Source organism: Electrona antarctica (genome assembly GCF_951216825.1).
Source record: "Electrona antarctica genome assembly, contig: scaffold_277, whole genome shotgun sequence".
NCBI classification, from domain to species: Eukaryota; Metazoa; Chordata; class Actinopteri; order Myctophiformes; family Myctophidae; genus Electrona; species Electrona antarctica.
The window spans coordinates 63,324-84,021 of record NW_027638086.1 but is presented as its reverse complement, the minus strand read 5'-3'; the positions used below and the strand labels follow the sequence as shown (position 1 = coordinate 84,021).

The following is a 20,698-nucleotide window of genomic DNA, read 5'->3' as shown; positions in this document are numbered from 1 at the left end:
ACAACTACTGCAAAGCCTGCATCACAAACTACTGGGACGCTAAGGATGTGTGCAAGTGTCCACTATGCAACAGAACGTGCTTCAAGAATCAAGAATTCTTTGTTAATAAAGTCTTCTCTGAGATGGCCGATCGGTTCAGGACTCACAAGTTGAAAGAAGAATATAAAACAAAGACTGAGGCAGAAGTTCGGCCGATGATCCAGGAGAGACTAATGAAGATTCAGGAGGTCAAACGCTCAGTAGAGCTCAGCAGGAGAGATGCAGATACAGTCATAGCAGACTGTATCCAGCATGTCTTCACTGCTCTGATCAGCTGTATTGAGAGAAGCCAGGCTGAGCTCATTAGTGTGATTGAAGAGAAGCAGAAAACAACAGAGAAACAGGCTGAAGGCTTCATCAAAGTTCTGCAACAGGAAGTCACTCAATTAGAGAATCGAAGCTCTGAGCTGAAACCAGACCACCTCCACCAGCTCCTCCAGAACTTCGAATCCAACAAATCCCTGCTACTCACCAAAAACTGGACAAAGAGCAATGTCTGTCAATATCAGTCTTCACATGTGGGGACAGTGAGGACAGCTATGTCTCAGCTGGAGAAGACACTCGGTCAAGAAATGAAGAAAATGTGTAATGTTGAGCTGGATATGGTCCGGGAATATGGGGTGTCTGTAATTCTGGACCCTCATACAGCAAACTGGGAACTCATCCTGTCTGGGGATGGAACACAAGTGGCTCGTGGAAACAATGTTAACAATCTCGCTGGAAACACAGAGAGATTCACTAGCTATAACACAGAGAGATCCACTAGCTATGCCAATGTGTTAGGAAAAGAAGGTTTCTCAGGAAGCTTTTACTATGAAGTTCAAGTTACAGGGAAGTCTCAGTGGAAATTAGGAGTGGTCAGAGAGTCCATCAACAGGAAAGTTCTAATCGAACTGAGTCCCAACAATGGATGCTGGACTATATCGTTATTTAATGGAAAGGACTACATGGCCGCTGCTGCTGACCGTGATGTCTACCTCCCTGTAAAAGAGAAGGTCCAGAAAGTGGGAGTGTTTGTGGACTATGAGGAGGGTACGGTCTCCTTTTATGATGTAGAGACCGGAGTTCACCTCTACTCCTTCACCGGCTGCACCTTCACTGAGAAACTCTTTCCATTCTTCGATCCCGGTCGTGCACGTAGAAACCATGCTCCTCTGATCATCTGTCCTATGCCACAGATATGCCATTTAGGGGCCTTAGGGGAATTATTTATAGCCGGACGCCTGGTTGTGCCAGCCGGACGCCTGGTTGTGCCAATGACCAGCCTAAAAAACTGAGGTGACCGAGAGCCTTCACAGTGACTGCCTCCACTGTTCCAGAGACTGAGTAACAATGTAAGAAATGGTTAAAAAGGAACCCCATGGGACATTATTTCAGCTTGGTAACACACTTAACACACTTAAGCCATTTAGGCCTGAGGCCGATTCTAAAAACGCCTCTAAATCCTGACCTAAGTTTTCTGGAAAAACTTAATTTATATAGCAGCAGCATTTTTTTTACATTTTTGAATAACCCCAAAATGGGTTCCCGGCCTGAAGGGGTAAAACATCAAAAGGGGTTCCCGCCCAGAATAAGGAAAAACAGTTGGAAAGAAAAAAATCCACCTCAAAAAGTTACTGAAAAGAGAAGTATAGATCAAGATGTGCTTGCATCTTAATAACCATTTACATGTATTCCTTGGATCCGAAACGTGTTAATTTGTAGGTTGTTTATTTCAATATATGCTGTTATCTCCATTTTTCTATTTTCGGATTTGGGTAGGATTGTGTAACAAAGGGTTAAAAATGAACCCCATGGGACATTTTTCTTGCCGGTTACCAGGCAGAATCTTAAAATACACCCTTCAAGGTTTCAGAAAAAAACAGTCAAAAAGTACACTCCAAAAAGTGTAGATCTGATCTGAACGTTTTCAGCAATACTAGATGTGATCCGAACATTTTCAGCTATTTTTGTGCAGTTTTTGCCCCGAAAGAGAGTCAAGACATGCTCATAATAACCATTTATTTGAATTCCTTGGGTCCTAATTGTATGGAATCATGTGTTAATTTGTCCCTGTAGGTTGTTTGTCAATAGTTATGCTGTTTTCTCTTGTCTCTTCATTTGCATATTTAGGTAGGGTATGCCTAAGAAAGGGTTAAAAATGAACCCCTTGGGACATTATTCTTTCTTGTTACCTGGCAGAATCTTAAAATAGATCAGAAAAAGGATTCAGAAAAAACAGTTGTGTTAAAAAATCCACCCTATGTGCCTAAACGGGGGGGGGGTTTAGGCCCAAAACCCCCCGTTCCATCTAGACTAATTTCTGGCATATGGGTACCACTAAAAGGGACAAAGGTTGCATATGATTTTTGTATTGCTACATGTCTGTAGTTTATGAAATGATAGCAATCTCAAAATGGCATGCAGCTGATTACTTGTTTTCAGCCCTGAAAATATGGTATCTGATGAAAGAAATTGGTACATAGTGATTGGCATAACTTGGCAACTAATGGGCAGATTTGGATGATTCTGCTATCAAAGTATAGGTTTTCTGGGGTGCTTAGTTTATTTATGAGATGACTGAAGCAATTCAAGTTCATTCAAAGGTCGAAGGTCACGGTAATTTTCGATTCAAAATGTTAACAAAACTGGCATATCTTGGCGGTAATTTTCGATTCAAAATGTTAACAAAACTGGCATATCTTGGCCTTGACTTTTATGTTGACCTTGATCTCAATAATACGTATAGCAAATAAAAATCAATTAGTTTTAGTTTTTTATTATCACGATAATCAAATATTACATCAGTGCCAAATGTATTTTGCCCTCCGTTCTCCCCTTCAGTCAGGTCCTTATTTTAAGGCAAAGTTTAGCCCAGGTCGTAAGTTAGCAAACGGCTAACGGATCGACCCGCAATCTCTTTATAATGCACCCGAAACGTATCCCCAAGCTATCTGGTGCAGGGGCTGTTTGCATCCAGTGAATTGTTATCTGTCCACTGTCCACCATCAGCAGTTGTCCATCCACTCTGTATGGGATCTCAAGATGGGTGAGTCTGCAGAGAGCATCTCCATATTCAAGTCTGGTAATTGGCACGGAGGGCATGGAGAAATAGACTTTCTCTACATGGTGGGAGTTGACTGGAATCAGCCTCCCCTTTCCTGGCACAGAAAAGCTGGTAGCGGATCTCGTTCACGTCAATCGAGGTGGTCCCAGACAGGTACCAGCTACAAATGAAATATATATATAATATATATATATATAATATATATATATATATATATAATATAATATATATATATATATATATATATATATATATATATATATATATTCAGGCTCCAGGCTTCAGTTCAGACTGAACCCCTTGGTCCCCCCTGGTGTCTTTGTTGACTGTCTCTTCAACTGCTTGATCCACAGGGATTCTACCAAAAGGGTTTTGTGTTCCAATCTGGACTGACAATGCACCCTCCATGAAATTCTGATGCACATCTGGATGGTTGATTGGTAGTTTGGTCATCTCTGCATAGTAATAGGGAAGATAACGTGCATAATTCAGCCTATCGTATACAAAACACCAAGGTATTATGGCACGGATTGATGCTAGGTGTAGAAGCCAGTCACCTTCACGTGAAGCTCTGATGAGTCCCAACAATATCTCTACCATGTCCATTGTCCAGGTATGACATCCAGAACTTGGAAAGACCGCCATTTATACATGAGGTGTCTGAGGTATGCATCCAAAAGCTCCAGGATTTGAGTGCAGGAGACATTTTGGAGGACCTCAGCAAAGGCCCTTTGTGATACATCGCTGCATAAATCATTGACAACCTTCAGGGTTTCTTCCAGGTATACCAAATCTGTTGGGTGATGAAGCTCTAACCATGGCAGGAAACCTTTCCATGCCAGCCGGTATACAGTGCCTCATACACCAGCTTGTGAAGTCTAACAGCTCTGTTGTACTTCATCCCATCCATGACACCAGCTATTGAACCTTCGGCTATCACCCCCGATTCTACACAAAAGTCCTGCAAACCAGCATCTTGGAACGCATTTTCCAATAGTAGACAATAGCATACAAAGTGTATGGAAGACTCCCAGTCGAATAATTACTTTGTCTTGGAATTTATCAGGATGCTTCCAAGATACTTCCACAGCCTTGGCATAAAGAGCTTGATCGAAGACGCAAACAATCTTCGTCAACTTCAATGCATTACGGCAACTGACTGAGTCAACATTTCATGTACTGTAGACATCTGTGTGGGTGCATTGTGTGGGTGCATTGATGGTGGGTAGGTAGCCTATGTTGTCATTCTGTACAGGCAGTCCAACTCTTGTGAGAATGTTGAATCCTGTCCAGCCACTAACAGATTGACTGTCTTCACTGGAAAGGCGGGACATGACCCAACTAAAGTTTTTTGCTCTTGCAGATTGGGTATGTTCTGTAGTCTGGACTTCAATACTCTGCATTTGTGGGGGGCCAGGCCATTTCCAACATTGTGGGAGCACTGACACTGGTGCTTCAATGCTTCTCTTCTTCTGTTTGACCACTGGTGGCAGGGCTTTCATGGGTACCTTTTCCATTGGGTTTTCCTGCCATTGATTCTACGTGATGTTCCACCACCGCCGATTGTTTCTTCCAGTCGATCAATGTTGTCCCATCCCAACGTTGTGAACGTGCCTGGGTGGATATTAGCTGGGAGAGCAAGGTCTCCTCCAGCTAATGACAATTTCTGGAGACATTTCTGGAGTGCAGTGTCAATTTCTGCCAGTTGAGAATGGGAGACGCTGTGACCTAGCCTGTTAAGGATTTGTATCAGTTCAACATTGCCTGTCAAAGATGTCACAACAAAAGGCAGAATGATGTGCTTTGGAGGTTTCACCTTTCCAGCAGTGATGGCGTATAGTATGTCACTGCCAAAAGAATAATTGCTGTGGTCACCTTTGCCATGTAGTTTAGAGATTCTGGAATAATATTTTCCTGAACTTCTTTGTCAATTTGTGGAGGCCATGACTGAGGAAATGTATGTCTTTTGATGTCAGTCCTCAGCTCTAATGCTGCTTTGGTGAGATAGTCTTCCTTTTTCTGAGTTTCTAGTTTGTGTAGCTGGGCCCTCAATCTAAGATTTTCCTCAGCCAGTTGAGCCGTTGTCCAGTGGTCTGGGATGAGAAACAATTTTCCTTTGGAATCCATCTTAATGTGTAGTGAATCCCCAAACTCAGTCTTAAGCTTCCTTCTAAGGTGTTTCTTTGTGGTTTCTCTGAGAACTTATTTGTCTATAGAGTCCATTGTATTCATCAGTCTTTCAGACAGTTCCATCATGGTGATCACTCTGGGATTGATGAACAAATCTGTTCTGATGAAGTGAAAGAGACATTCATACGATTTCTCCAGTGCAAATGTATATTGGTCCTCACTAGTCTCATCACCCATTGTGATGTCTTTAGCAAAACCTTCACATCTTGTGCATTCTCGGTAACACAACCTGTGATAGTGACCCTGTGCAGCAACTATGTCTTTGCTGACTAGTAAGGTCAGGATTCGGCTGTCATTCTTTTTAATGGCTGATTTTCTGATTGTATCATCTGCCCTCATCTCTCTGCAATGCACCAAGGTGTATCTGGTATCGATCTGAACCTTTCTTGTATTTGTTTTGTTTCTGACAGAATATGCAAATTGCAGAGTGTGTTCTAGAAGTACTTGGTTGCTCTCTAGCTGACTTACGGATCATGTTATCTTCTGTATGTTCACGATCTGCTACACTCTTCAGTTTTTGGTCTAGCGTCTCTAAATCTCTTTTCATTGTAAAGATACTGCAACATTTTCGGTGGTACATGATATCTGGGATATCTCCATCTGGGATGTTTTCTGCCAGTTCTAGAAGTGCTTTGTGTTTTGGAGTAAGGTTTTCCATGAGTCAACATTTTGTGGAGATACCAGCGGTTCAGTGTTTGCATCAGAACAGTGTATTATGCAGCATAACTTCTTCGGAGGCCAATATCTTTGTTCTCAAGTATTTCTTTTTTTTAAACATACAATATTAGCTAATGTGTGCTGAGTTTCTTCTAAAAAAAGACAACCTTCCTCTGCTACTGTCCCTTTCCCCTCTGCCCCAGTGCCTTGATTGCCCCGAGTTAAACTCACCTGTGATGTCCACCTGAACCTGGTTTGGTTAGCTGGCTCTAGGGTACAAATCCATAGAAAAAAAAACATTGAGACGTGGAACCTTTTTAGCAATTAATTAATCATTATTTTGCCTGGTATGGCTACCAAAATTATAATTTAGTCTGTCTGGTGTTATATTATGATGTTGGTCATGTCCATCCATGGTACAAAACATCAGAAATGTGCAAAAAAGTTAATAATTTGGTCCTCACTAGTCTCATCACCCATGTCTTTTGCAAAACGTTCACATCTTGTGTATTCTCGGTAACACAACCTGTGCTATAGTGACCCTATGCAGCAACTATGTCTTTGCTGACTAGTAAGGCCAGGATTCTGCTGTCATTCTTTTTAATGGCTGATTTTCTGAGTATCATCTGCCCTCATCTCTCTGCAATGCACCAAGGTGTGTGTGTGTGTGTGTGTGTGTGTGTGTGTGTGTGTGTGTGTGTGTGTGTACATATACTTTTTTACATTGTATAACTTGTGAAATGTGACATTCTGCATAATGAGTTCATTTTGATACCAATACTTTTGTATTTTACTCAAACTACATTTTGAATTCCAGCCATTTACTTGTAATGTAGCTTAATTGTAACAGAGTACATTGCAGTATTGATTTGATACTTCCACCACTGCCTTCAAGTCTGTCAAGTCTGTCTTATTGGCCTCCTGGAGTATGAAGTCTGAGAGGTTAATGTTCTGATGGCCTCCAGCTGGAGTTTGAAAGTCTGAGAGGTTAATGTTCTGATGGCCTCCTGGAGTATGAAGTCTGAGAGGTTAATGTTCTGATGGCCTCCAGCTGGAGTATGAAGTCTGAGAGGTTAATGTTCTGATGGCCTCCTGGCGTATGAAGTCTAGAGGTTAATGTTCTGATGGCCTCCTGCAGTATGAAGTCTGAGAGGTTAATGTTCTGATGGCCTCCAGCTGGAGTATGAAAGTCTGAGAGGTTAATGTTCTGATGGCCTCCTGCAGTATGAAGTCTGACAGGTTAATGTTCTGATGGCCTCCTGCAGTATGAAGTCTGACAGGTTAATGTTCTGATGGCCTCCTGCAGTATGAAGTCTAGAGGTTAATGTTCTGATGGCCTTCTGAAGTATGAAGTCTAGAGGTTAATGTTCTGATGTCCTTCTGCAGTATGAAGTCTGACAGGTTAATGTTCTGATGGCCTTCTTAAGTATGAAGTCTAGAGGTTAATGTTCTGATGTCCTTCTGCAGTATGAAGTCTAGAGGTTAATGTTCTGATGGCCTCCTGGAGTATGAAGTCTGAGAGGTTAATGTTCTGATGGCCTCCAGCAGTATGAAGTCTGAGAGGTTAATGTTCTGATGGCCTCCTGGAGTATGAAAGTCTGAGGGGTTAATGTTCTGATGGCCTCCAGCTGGAGTATGAAGTCTGAGAGGTTAATGTTCTGATGGCCTCCTGGAGTATGAAGTCTGAGAGGTTAATGTTCTGATGGTCTCCTGCAGTATGAAGTCTAGGGGTTAATGTTCTGATGGCCTCCTGGAGTATGAAGTCTAGGGGTTAATGTTCTGATGGCCTCCTGCAGTATGAAGTCTGAGAGGTTAATGTTCTGATGGCCTCCTGGAGTATGAAGTCTGAGAGGTTAATGTTCTGATGGCCTCCAGCTGGAGTATGAAGTCTGAGAGGTTAATGTTCTGATGGCCTCCAGCTGGAGTATGAAGTCTGAGAGGTTAATGTTCTGATGGCCTCCTGGAGTATGAAGTCTGAGAGGTTAATGTTCTGATGGCTTCCTGCAGTATGAAGTCTGAGAGGTTAATGTTCTGATGGCCTCCTGGAGTATGAACGTCTGAGAGGTTAATGTTAGAACTGATGGCCTCCTGGAGTATGAAGTCTGAGAGGTTAATGTTCTGATGGCCTCCTGGAGTATGAAGACTGAGAGGTTAATGTTCTGATGGCTTCCTGGAGTATGAAAGTCTGAGAGGTTAATTGTGTTAAAGGCAAAACGCACGAGATGGACGTGAGAGACGTAATGAATTGGAGAAAGCATCAACATATAGCGGCCTATAATCTATTCCAATGACATTCCCAACGATCACACTACAATGAGCCGCTGACTGTTTAATAAACTCCGAGCTTACACTGCAGTACGCCCTTAACTATGATTCATTACCGTCACTGGATCTTCTATGAAAATAAAAGAGCTGCCCGAGGAGGCTGCATGCTGCTGGATTCTAGCCATGCTAAATTGCTGTAAATTGCCTCCGCAATTCACGTCAAGACTTTGCACACAGAGTTCACTTTCATTTATTTGTCCCCCCCCCCCCTCTCATTTTACTACCAATTAAAAATACAGGAAACTAAAAGCATTAAATACCTCCCAAGGTGCTGCGGGGGGGTTTGAAGTTTACATTTATAGGAGGTATAGGAGGATATTTTTGGTCATTAATGTGCTCCATTTCTTCATAGTAATTATAAAGGTGGAGTTGGGCTATTTGCCTCAAAGTCATTGCAGACGTTTATTGTGTTCAACTCAGGAGGAGTTCACAGGACTCGGTCCTCGGGGCTTCGTCTCAACTCTACGGTAGCCTTTCTAAATTAGCCCATTAAGACCAATTCTATAAATGTTTTCTTTATCCTAAGCAGTTTTATGAAAACCTTATGGCGCTATATTGTATATCAGTGATGCTCAAACCTTTTCATGTCGAGCAGTGCCCTAGGCAGGATTTGTCCCCAGAGGATGGTGTAACCCAGGTAATACCCAGGCCAATTTAACTCAAGAAATAATGTTGAATACTGCAGGACTTCTTGTAGAGTATTACTATATGGTTGTGGGATTATTACTTTTTCTTAAACCCCTGCAACCTTGGCACTGCTGTGGTCCCATGTATTAATTGCTATAATTAAAGAGCAACAGGCATCAGGCGGTGCTTATACTGTTTAGAAAAGGCAGCGTTGAAGGCCATGCTGAAGGTGAAAAGCCTAGTTCCACAGACACATCACGCAGCAGCTGGGTGAGCAAGGTTTAAGATGCTCATTACAGTGCCGTCGTGTGTACACTAGTGAGTTAGATTATGATGCGTCTGGGATAAAAAGAGCTTTAAAGTGAATGAACGCCACATCCTTACACCATGTAATCAACCTCTCACATTATTCCTCAGAGTAAAACATGATCTATAATTCATTCTGCATGGGTTCATTAATATTCTCATCGGTGTTAGCAGCCCAGGAAGAGCAGAGTCTGGGGAACGTCATATGGCTTCTTCCTACTGTTAATTAGTGGTATATACACAGTAGTATAGGGAAGAGGAAGATTTTATTTTTTGCCTTTCTTATTTAACTTGTCATGGATTAGGGCTTTCACTTCTAGTGATTTTTACTAGTTGACTAGTTGCCTGGTTTACTAGTCGACTAGTTGTTTAACTACCAAGTATGTAAAAAGAATAATTTTAATAATTTGTACATTTAAAAACTGTGTACATTGGTGACTATAATATAGCATTCTAGCTGATCTTGAGGCCTACAAAAACTAAAGAAAAAAAATAATAAAAAACTAGTCAACTAGTACCAACAAGGTTGACTAGTGGATTTACTAGTCGACTAGTTGCTTAAAGCCCTATCATGGATATGACGCAAGAGGGCTACAGCAGGTTACTGCGGATTGTGATTCACCAAAATGCAATCTATTCGCCTGCTAATTTTCACTCGGCATGGTTAAACAGAAATGGCACCAATAATATTAACTGGAGAGTCAGAGAGAACTCAGATTGTCCTGTATGTATGAGTGTTCTGGGGCAGCGGTGGCCTAAGGGTTAGAGGAGCGCCCTTGTTGCTGAAAGGTTGCCGGTTCGATTCCCCGGACGGGCAGGACAAATCTGGGTGGGGAAGTGATTGTCATCACTCACCCAACACCGCTGAAGTGCCCTTGAGCAAGGCACCGAACCCCCAACTGCTCCCCCTGGAGCTGCTTAGTGGCCAACAGTATAAGACTGTGGTTGTACTGGTCAGCTCCCAGGTTTTAATGTGTGTCTGTGTGTTTCTATGTGCAGGGCGTTGCTGAAAATGAGCACTTGTGTAAAGGATAAAAATCACACCCGTGTGAACTGAGTGGTGTAAGGTCTTATATAGTGACGTCACATACTAACCATAGCAACCGTGCTAATTTTTGAGTGGTGTAAACCACTCCTACAACTGGCTTTGTTAGTTTACGTGTCTGTTCGTACCAAAAAATTAGCATGGTTGCTATGGTCACCCAGTTCACACAGGTGTGATTTCATTACGTCAGACCACAGTTGATCAGTCTATATAAGAACTTACACCACTCAGTTCACACGGGTGTGATTTTTTTGGTACGAACAGACACGGGTACAAAGTTGTTGGAGTGGTTTACACCACTCAAAAAAAAAGAAAAGTTCTGGATTATTTTGTCTCATTGATGTATTTTGTGTGGTCGTAAAAGATATCGGTGAGCACATTTATTTGCACAGGGTAGAAATACGAAGCAACACATCCTCCCTATAGGCCTAGTAGACAGCACTGCACTGCAACGAAGCAACACATCCTCCCTATAGGCCTAGTAGACAGCACTGCAGCACTGCACTGCAACGAAGCAACACATCCTCCCTATAGGCCTAGTAGACAGCACTGCACTGCAAGGACACAGCAGATGCATTCAGCTCCTGCAGCTTAATAAAGTATTCGTTTCACTCCCCTCCAGAGCATTGACAGTATGATATTGATATGATCTAAATATGTGCAGAAGAAACGGCAGAATCATTTAGAAGAGCACATGTGGCCTGGGCTGGCCGAGCGGTCCAGGCACCTAGGCTGGTAATCCAGCCTGACAGCGTGTCGCGGGTTCGAGTCCCGATCCCGACGACCTTTGCTGCGTGTCTTCGCCCATCTATCTCCTCCTTTCCTGTCAAACTACTATGATCTATCAATAAATTAGGCAAAAAGCCCCAAAAATATATTTAAAAAAAAGAGCACATTCCATTTGCATTTTAATTAGTACTGTATTTAATGAGCTTGTTACTTTTTTTGAGTGGTGCAACCACTCCAAGGAACAGCAATGTCCGTGTTCAACTAACTATGTGTGTGACTATGTGTTCAACTATGTGTGTGACTATGTTTGTGTGTGACGTTAATGAGTACCAGTACTAATTGGTACCAAAAGTGCCAGAAACAGAGAGAGAGAGATAGTGCTGCGCTGTTGCCTGCTAATGAGAGAGAGAGAGAGTGAGAGAGAGTGGGGGGGGGGGCTGGGATTTGCACCACTCAGTTCACACGGGTGTGATTTTTTATATTCCACCGGCACTAAAGGTCCCTACACACCGGGCACGATTTTTTTTGCGGCTTTTCTCCATCGGTTTTCCGAAAAACGCGTCCAGTGTGCAACCACCTCTTTTGTTCCCACTGTTTGGGAACCAGTGCTTTAAGTTAAGATACACATTTTGGAAATCAATGTTGAACTGAATGCTAGAAATGTGTATGTACAGAAATACATTTCATCTAAAAAGTTTTATTCTAGCATTAATAATACATTAACTTCAGGTAACAACGAGAACAAATGGCTTCATTTGGCTCCTGGCATCTGCACACAGGCTCAAATATTACCCATAATATAGTCAGATTCTGCTTTTCATATTTCATGAGGATTCTCTGCGTTGAATCATGGCAGGAATGAAAGAAATAGAAATGAAACACATGATTCACTATTACTCCTATAGATTTGACAGGTAATAAAGAAACCCAGACCAAGAATTATAAATACATTAGGTCATTCTCGCGAGCCCTGGGACATATTAGCAGTGTCAGACAATGTTCATTCGTAAATAAATAATGGTGGAACAGCTTAGGAGGGCATCTGGCTTTATATTCTTATTAGCTTTTCTGCTCATGAAACCATGCATCATGATTAAGAGGATTCATAACATGAACATAACATTCATTTTTTTTAACTATGATTTCTACAACCATTTTGCTCCTTTGGAATAGTATCGGGGAATTGCGGCATTTTCATTCAGAGCACAATATGGCTCCTATAATGTGTCAATACATATATAATGCATATAGATTGACACACACATCTGGTTTGTCCACTCCTTGTGTCAGATAGGTGGCCCACAAGCGTTTTCAGAGCAGTGCTGGACAGAGTATCCAAGTAACCAAGTATAAGTCAATATATGTACTCAAGGTACTGTACTTTTACTTTTACTCCACTACATCTCAGAGGCAAATAGTGTACTCCACTGCAAATTTGGGGCAGCGGTGGCCTAAGGGTTAGAGGAGCGCCCTTGTTGCCGAAAGGTTGCCGGTTCGATTCCCCGGACGGGCAGGACAAATCTGGGTGGGGAAGTGATCGTCATCACTCACCCAACACCGCTGAAGTGCCCTTGAGCAAGGCACTGAACCCCCAACTGCTCCCCCTGGATCTGCTTAGTGGCCAACAGTATAAGACTGTTGTACTGGTCAGCTCCTAGGTTTTAATGTGTGTGTGTGTGTGTGTTTCTATGCGCAGGGCGTTGCTGAAAATGAGCACTTGTGCTCAGCTACTACCCTGGATAAATAAAGGATACAAAAAATAAAAAAAACTTTAGTTTAATAGGCCTACTACCTAGTTACTTTGTAGATTTGAATTATTATTACAAAATACACACACGGTATACATTAACCACTTCAACCTATGTAAACTCTGTAAAATAGCTGGAAAATAGCTGATCTACAAGCAGATCTACAAGCTAGCATAGCTTGTAGCACGACAACGGACAGCAGCGTGACGTCACATTGACCATAAAGATGGGCTACTGAGAGAATCTGATCAGAGTGATACACTACAAAGCAATTACGAAGCGATACAGAGTCGACGCTCTCTGCTCTCATGCCCGTTCTCAGTAAGCGATGCAGACGCTCTCTGCTCAAGCCCGTTCTCAGTAAGCGATACGGACGCTCTCTGCTCTCAAGCCCGTTCTCAGTAAGCGATACAGACGCTCTCTGCTCTCAAGCCCGTTCTCAGTAAGCGATACAGACGCTCTCTGCTCTCAAGCCCGTTCTCAGTAAGCGATACAGACGCTCTCTGCTCAAGCCCGTTCTCAGTAAGCGATACGGACGCTCTCTGCTCATGCCCGTTCTCAGTAAGCGATACAGACGCTCTCTGCTCAAGCCCGTTCTCAGTAAGCGATACAGACGCTCTCTGCTCAAGCCCGTTCTCAGTAAGCGATACAGACGCTCTCTGCTCAAGCCCGTTCTCAGTAAGCGATACAGACGCTCTCTGCTCAAGCCCGTTCTCAGTAAGGCCAACGAAGCCCCACAGCAGGGACGTGCACACATAGATATCAAAGGGGGCTTCAGCCGCTGCCCTTTTACTCGTCTGTAAAACAACTGCCCTCTCCAGACCATGAATGCAGCATTTACTATGGTGAAAGAAATGCAAATGCCCACCTCTCCTTTGCATGCCATACCGGAAGGCAGTATTCAGGATTTCTCTTTTCCCTGAAGTCTCCTGAACTAATTTGTTTCAAAATCCATGCCGTACACCGCATGTCCAGTAGATAAAGAGTGCAGGGTTGCGCCCCGAAAATTGCTGATCTACAAGCTCTCAACCCATCGTGCTGCAACGTGTTGTGAGCTTGTAGATATGCTATTTTGGGCCAAAAGTGCCATTGTATGGGATTTGTAATGGGAATGCCAACTACAGTCCAAATATATGCATTATTGTGTATTTATCTTCCTTCCATTAAGTCTCTTTGCTCACCAATGTGCTCAGTCTAATTCATGCAGCTGTCAATCTAACTTGCTGACTTGACCCCTCCACACGATTACAGGAATGTTTTCAGCAATACTTTACAGTCTGCTTGCCAGGAACTGTCCGCCCACCTTTTCTCAGACCAGGTGAGTGGTAAAATGAATGAAAAATGGCTACACCAAATTCAAACAGCGGAGCCCCATAGACGCGATACCAGCACTATAGTTTGACCACACCGATTCAGAAAACAGAAATTAAAGGAGGCGAACTGGCAATACTGTACAGTTTTGCTTGCCAGGAACTGTCTCACACCATTATTAAAATGGCTACAGCCTTTTTTGAGGGGGCAAATTCAAGTCACTGTCGTTGGTTTCGGTCAGCACTCCGTCTTCACAATACAAAGTTAAAACATAAAGATATACTGCAGACTAGAGTGTTCATTCATTTAATTCTGAGAGCATAGAAATACACCCATAGCTTTCTCTAAACTAAAGCAAAGTGTCGGCCGGTATCACCAGAATAATTCACTATAATATAATCCAATCTATGGACAATCCATAGATTGTCCATAGATGCTAACTTTCGGCATAATACTGTATCGGGTGAGGACAAGGCGCGATTCATACTCCTATTTTAGAGCCAAATAAAAGTCGGTTCGGCTCTGTAGAGCCTACAATGTGACGTCATTTGAGGTTCCGGGGGGCGGGTACCGTCCTAAAGTCGGCTCTTCGGTGCTACTGAAAAGTTCTGACGAGCCGAAATCATTTCGGCACTACAGCGCCGAAACAGCGGTAAAATACGAGTATGAATCGGCCCCAAGCCTGTGCGTTTACTGACAGGTCCGGACAATGTTATCCTAATTTGATGGAATGGCCTCTGGCTGTCACAACAACAGTCTTGTGCATGCATGGCGTCCCTTGTAAATTGCAAGCACATTCAGGATGCTGTCACTAGAAAGTCTGTTGAGCTGTGTTGGCTCAAAGGGTCACTGCACTGCCCTCTCATCAACCCTAGAACAACCACAGCAAGGGGAATACGTCATTCATTCTGCACACGCGTTCACATGAACGCTCGCATCACTATGGTCTTAAGGTGTTCTTTTTATTTGACGTAAACAAAGTAGGGTTTAAGTACACTACTATACAATTGTTCAATGGAGGATTTGCCTCAAAACTTGAGGCCAATCCTCGTCCCTCTTATGGTGCTTTCAGCACCATGGACAGCGAGGGTGAAATTAGTGAAATGAATACCACCTGTGACTATTCATAGTCCGGCCGCCGACAGGCTTCTTTTGTTTAAAGTGGGAAATTTGGCATATAGTATTTTTTATTGGCCTAAAATATTGTCTGTATACATAGCCTACATTCATGAATCCACTTGCTAATATAATATTAATATTGGGCAATTGTTTTTATAGGGGTTTCTTGTGACCCTTCCATTAACATCCTATGGCAGGCAAAAATGTAAAAAATGTCAAACTTTAATTTTGCTTTAAGTAGCATGTGTCACATATGTCAAACTAGGGGGTAATCATGATTCTGAATCCATTCCAAGCATTAGTTTTGCACAAAAAACACTCCTTGGGCTAAAAACAGCCATAGACGTCATGACAAATGTGATGAGGTCAGCACATTTTGGGCACATTGGGCAAGATTCAGAATCATGAAAACCCCCTAGTTTGACATGTCACATGCTATTAAAGCAAAAGGAAAGTTTGACATTTTTTGCCAGCGATAGGATGTTAATGGTAGGGTCATTAAGAAACCCCTATAAAAAAATGCCCAATACTAACAGCCGGTCAGCAAGTGGATTCATGAATGTATAGACAATATTTTAGGCCAATAAAAAAAGACTATATACCAAATTTCCCACCCGTCCACCGGACTATCAATAAAGCAGAGCTATTCAAAGATGAGTTATGTACAGATAAACAGTCAATAAAGCAGAGCTATTCAAAGATGGGTTATGTACAGATAAACAGCATCAATACTACAGGGGCGGTTGTTTATTCACTAGCCAAATGCCACTTCGCTTCTTCATCCAACCACTTTCTTTCCAAAGTGAACAGGGTTAGGTTATTGTCTCGTATCCAATCCAACACTTATTGTCTTTATCTACAGGAATGATGCAGGTAAAAGTAAATGGTGCATTTATATATAGCTCCTTTGTCCAAAGTGCTTGATGGTGCATTATTCTCTCACACACACACACACACACACACACACACACACACACACACACACACACACACACACACACACACACACACACACACACACACACACACACACACACACACACACACACACACACACACACACACACACACACACACACACACACACACACACACACACACACACACACACACACACACACACACACAGACACACAGACACGAATGTGAAGGGGGAGGTGACAAATATTGAGCCTAGGACACAATAGAGACACACGGGGACTACAAATTCCACGCCCCCAAATGAGACAGCGGCCCCACTTCTGGTCCGTTTCAACTGTGTACTGCAGCTGCCAATGCAATCCCTATGAGAGGCATCATAAAATACCCTAATTTCACTGGTTCATTACTGAGGCTATAGCGATTTTTTTTTTGTGTTCTAATAAAGTGTCCCATATGTTTAATTTGTCCTTTTCAATATCACATACCTGCCATTTCAATATACATCCTACAATGTACTATAATATTCTCCATCAGTTTGTGAAAAGTGCTAGCATTGTAAATCTCAAGTCAAAGTGGTCGCACGGTATATACGTCACGGATGCATCCCTTGAGGTTTTCAATACCCAGATATATTTGTTGTATTTCTTTTTATATGCTATGTATTTGTTGAAAATGATCTAAACAGCATCTTGCAAGACTATTATTAATACTCATCTGGAGAATTCACTAGGTAGTTGAAAATGTCAGGATGTCACTCCTCCATTTAGCTGGGTTATTTTCCCATGCAACTATTCAGCAAAGTTAATTATACAACAAGTTGACAGCGGTAAAACACACCGTCGGAGCTCCGTGGTAGGTAGAACATATATAGTAATCCTGTGACATGTTCAAAATATAGACATGAATAACAAAGTCAGTCGGGATCGGGATGTATATTGAGAATTCCACTCTTCAAAGTCGGCGCTCGTAGCCTCGTAAAGGCAGTGACGTCCCTTAAAAGCGACAGGTTCTCTGTCTGCCGTCTCCCCTCTGCTCCGTTAACATTATGGGTAACTCATTCAAGTGGTAAATTAAATGTGAAATACATCCTCTATTGAGAAAACAACAATATATGTTGACAAAGACACTTCATACATTTGGAAACGTATTTTTATTCAAATCAATATAGTCTTCAGTTCATTTCATATTATTTTAAAAGTAGGCTAACTACAGTTGAATTTCAATGGACTTCTATGGGCTGGCCTGCAGTATCCGTGCCAACGGACCAGAAGTGGGGACGCTGTCTCATTTGGTGGAGTGAAATTTGTAGTCCCCGTGTGTCTATAGAGGGTATGCGTGTGACATCATCGTTAGCCTGGCTAATAAGCCAGACTAATATCACACAACACTGTCGCGGTATATTAGTCTGGGCTGGCTCCACTTGGATTTCATTTCCCGGGGGGCGGGTTCAAACATTTTCTCTTCGACGCAATTGGTCAGAGCTACTGTCAGTCAAAGGTCTCAAGCATTGAACGTCACTGTACCAAAGCCCGCCCATATTGCATACCGTGTCCCGATTGGCCCGACCTGTTCTCGGTTGTAGGAAAGAGGCGTGCTACTGAGCCTCGCCAGACCCTAATCCGCTGGCAGGCAAAAAAAAATTTGCCAACGGCTGATTCGGTCTGGTTTATTAACCAGGCTACATCATCGTACCTGCAGTTATGCGGGAACGCCCACTGAGTGGCAAAAAACTACTTTCTGGCCTTGACAGCCCATTCATCCACACAGAAAAGTCCTGTCTGATTGCATTAAACAATGTTAAACTCACCAACATTGCAGCTGTACGAAAAGCTTGAATTACCCTCTTTCTATCTGCAAAGTTTTTGTTTCATAAAAATCCACCATAGAAACGTTATGAGCTACTTTCTGTCAAGAAATGCCCTGCATTTGAATATTTTTCTAAGTGTCAGAGTTTGGAAGTGCTTGTTTTCAATAACACAACATTTTGCTGCCTCCTGCATTATGTGACATTTAGAAACAGGTGGTACACAGGACGGTTGAGTGATTTCCAACAAGCGCTTCCAAACTCCAACACTCCATGCTGCTCAATGTTTTGCCACTCAGTCTAGGTGAGGGGGGCGTGTCCTGATGGGAAAATCATGCATGTGCATACTCTCTATATGGCATGCAGCCCCCACCCCCAGATATAAGTTCTGACCGACCTACCGACCAATACATTAAATTAACGAAAGCCTCATGGTGCCTGACCATACTGTGACTGGATATTGTCCATTGGCGTTGCTATTAGATATACACCTCATATTTCCTGTTTTTATTTTATTAATGCTACTCAAGGGGTCTTCAACAGAGTTACTATAGTGGGGTCGCCATAGCCGCAATTTGCAACGCTAGATTTTTTTATAATGGGATGAATCTAGAGTTGCAATACCCTCCATTGACTCCCCACTCATCCAATTTGGTTTGCGATCTGCTTGTATTAAATGACGTTAAACTCTCCAACATTGCAGCTGTAGTCCAAGCTTGAATTATCCTCTTTCAATCTGCCAAGCTTGTTTTTCATAAAAATCCACCGTAGAGATGTTATGAGCTAATTTCAGTCAAGACATCCTCTGCAGGTGATTCTTTTTCTAAGTGTTGCAGTTTGGAAGCACTCGTTTTTGTTAACGGGTCGCGCTGCTGCCTCCTGCATTATGTGCAAATTCGAAACAGGTGGTACGCAGGGCCGTTCAGTGACATACGACGAGTGCTTCCAAACTCCAGCACTTGGAAAAAGAATCACCTGCACAGAATTTCTTGACAGAAAGTAGCTCATAACATGTCTACGGTGGATTTTTATGAAAAACAAGCTTGGCAGATTGAAAGAGGATAATTTAAGCTTGGACTACAGCTGCAATGTTGGTGAGTTGTTTAAGACAGCAACCCAAATTGGATGAGTGGGGAGTCAATGGAGGGTATTGCAACTCTAGATTCATCCCATTATAAAAAAATCTAGAGTTGCAAATTGCGGCTCATCTCATCTGTGATAGGATGTGTTTTTACATTAACCACTTCTACTATACCTACTTTTGGTACTATTAAATATAGCAAACAAAGCACAAAACATACATTCAAGTTAATACAGAACATAACAAAGGCTTACATGTTCGTGGCTGGAGAAGTGAGTGCTGGGGTAGCCTGGGATACCATTCCTCTTCAGGTCTATGATCCGGTCGGGAGTGGATGAAAACTTCACGTCATGGTGTAGTCTGGTTTGTAGTCATCAGGCGGGACCCCCAAACCGGAATCAGAATTACCCAAAATAATTCACAGCGATCAAGCAAGGGCATCAATAAAAGCCTTGATGTGGCGTAGAAATCAGTTTCTTCAAGTACTTCTTGGAGGGTATAGTTTTAAGTTGTGTTTGGTATGTCCATCTTTGATTCCAACTCGTAGCAAGTTAGCAACTGGCGAGACTAAAAACAAACGGGGCGACCAAAACAAAGCGACGCTGGGAACAAGAGTTTTTTTTTATTTTTATATCACCCGGTCTAAACCATGCCTAGACCGGATCACACAGCAATTTAGGAACCCAGAACATGCAGGCTTTCCTCTGAGGTGGAAAGTGTGGTGACGCAAAGAGTGTGGTGACTGCTGTGCACTGAGTGAGACTGAGTTGCTGCTTATATATGGCACAGCCACACTGTTATTGGCCAATGAGTTAAGTGGTGATTGCAAACACATGTGTCTCATGGTTGATGCAGAGAGTGAGGACTGTCCACCAGAGGCTGCCATTTAGACAGCATGGAGAAATAAGATACGCTACTTTAAAGTTTTAAAGTACATTTTCATAACAATACTTTTGTACTTTTACTCAAGTACATATTTAATTCTGGACTTTTACTTGTAACAGAGTATTGCTATATTGCGGCACTGATACTTTTACTCGAGTACAAAATGTGAGTACTTTTTCCACCACTGGAAATGATACCACCATATGAAGTTATGTTGAAAATTGGTGAAATGGTCCTTTGACTTAGAGTCAAGTAATCATTCCGGAAATGACAATATAATAGGGATGTTGATATTCATTTTGTATTCATCCTTAGGGCCCCAAATCACACCTTAGAAAGCATGAGTGTCTATTTCAAACACAGTGTTTTTGACTGTGGAGTCATATTTTGACAGCAGAAACTGCCTGTCATAATTGTCACCTCCTCCCTATCTAATTATTGGACAGTATTAGTATGTTGATATTAATTTTGTATTCATCCTTAGGGCCCCAAATCACACCTTAGAAAGCATGAGTGTCTACTCAAAACACATAGGTTTTTTGAAGATTGGACAGTATTAGAATGTTGATATTCATTTAGTTTTCATCCGTAGGGCCCCAAATCAATATGTATAGCATTTAAGCTGACCTGAGAGCAGAATTCAAAAGCTGCCCTCAGAGCAGCAAATTAACATGGTTTTATGTATGCCGATAGCGTTTAAGCTGCCCTGAGTCTGAGCAGCATTCAAAAGCTGCCCTCAGAGCAGCTCTGAGCAGCATAAACCTATACATACAACCATGTTCATGTGCTGCTCTGAGGGCAGCTTTTGAATTCTGCTCTCAGGGCAGCTTAAATAAATAAATGCTATACATAAAAGAATGTTAAT

The 20,698-nt window shown here is 42.3% G+C and overlaps 1 protein-coding gene across 1 annotated transcript in view; it reads right to left on the bottom strand.

Annotated features, from left to right (window-relative positions):
- LOC306918396 (uncharacterized protein) overlaps positions 1 to 19,645 on the bottom strand; it is a gene marked incomplete at its 3' end in the record, with an annotated part of 43,090 nt that extends 23,445 nt beyond the window's left edge. The window contains exon 1 of the mRNA XM_079531295.1: positions 19,203 to 19,645. The remainder of the gene's footprint in view (positions 1 to 19,202) is intronic.
- Positions 19,646 to 20,698: the final 1,053 nt, after the last annotated feature.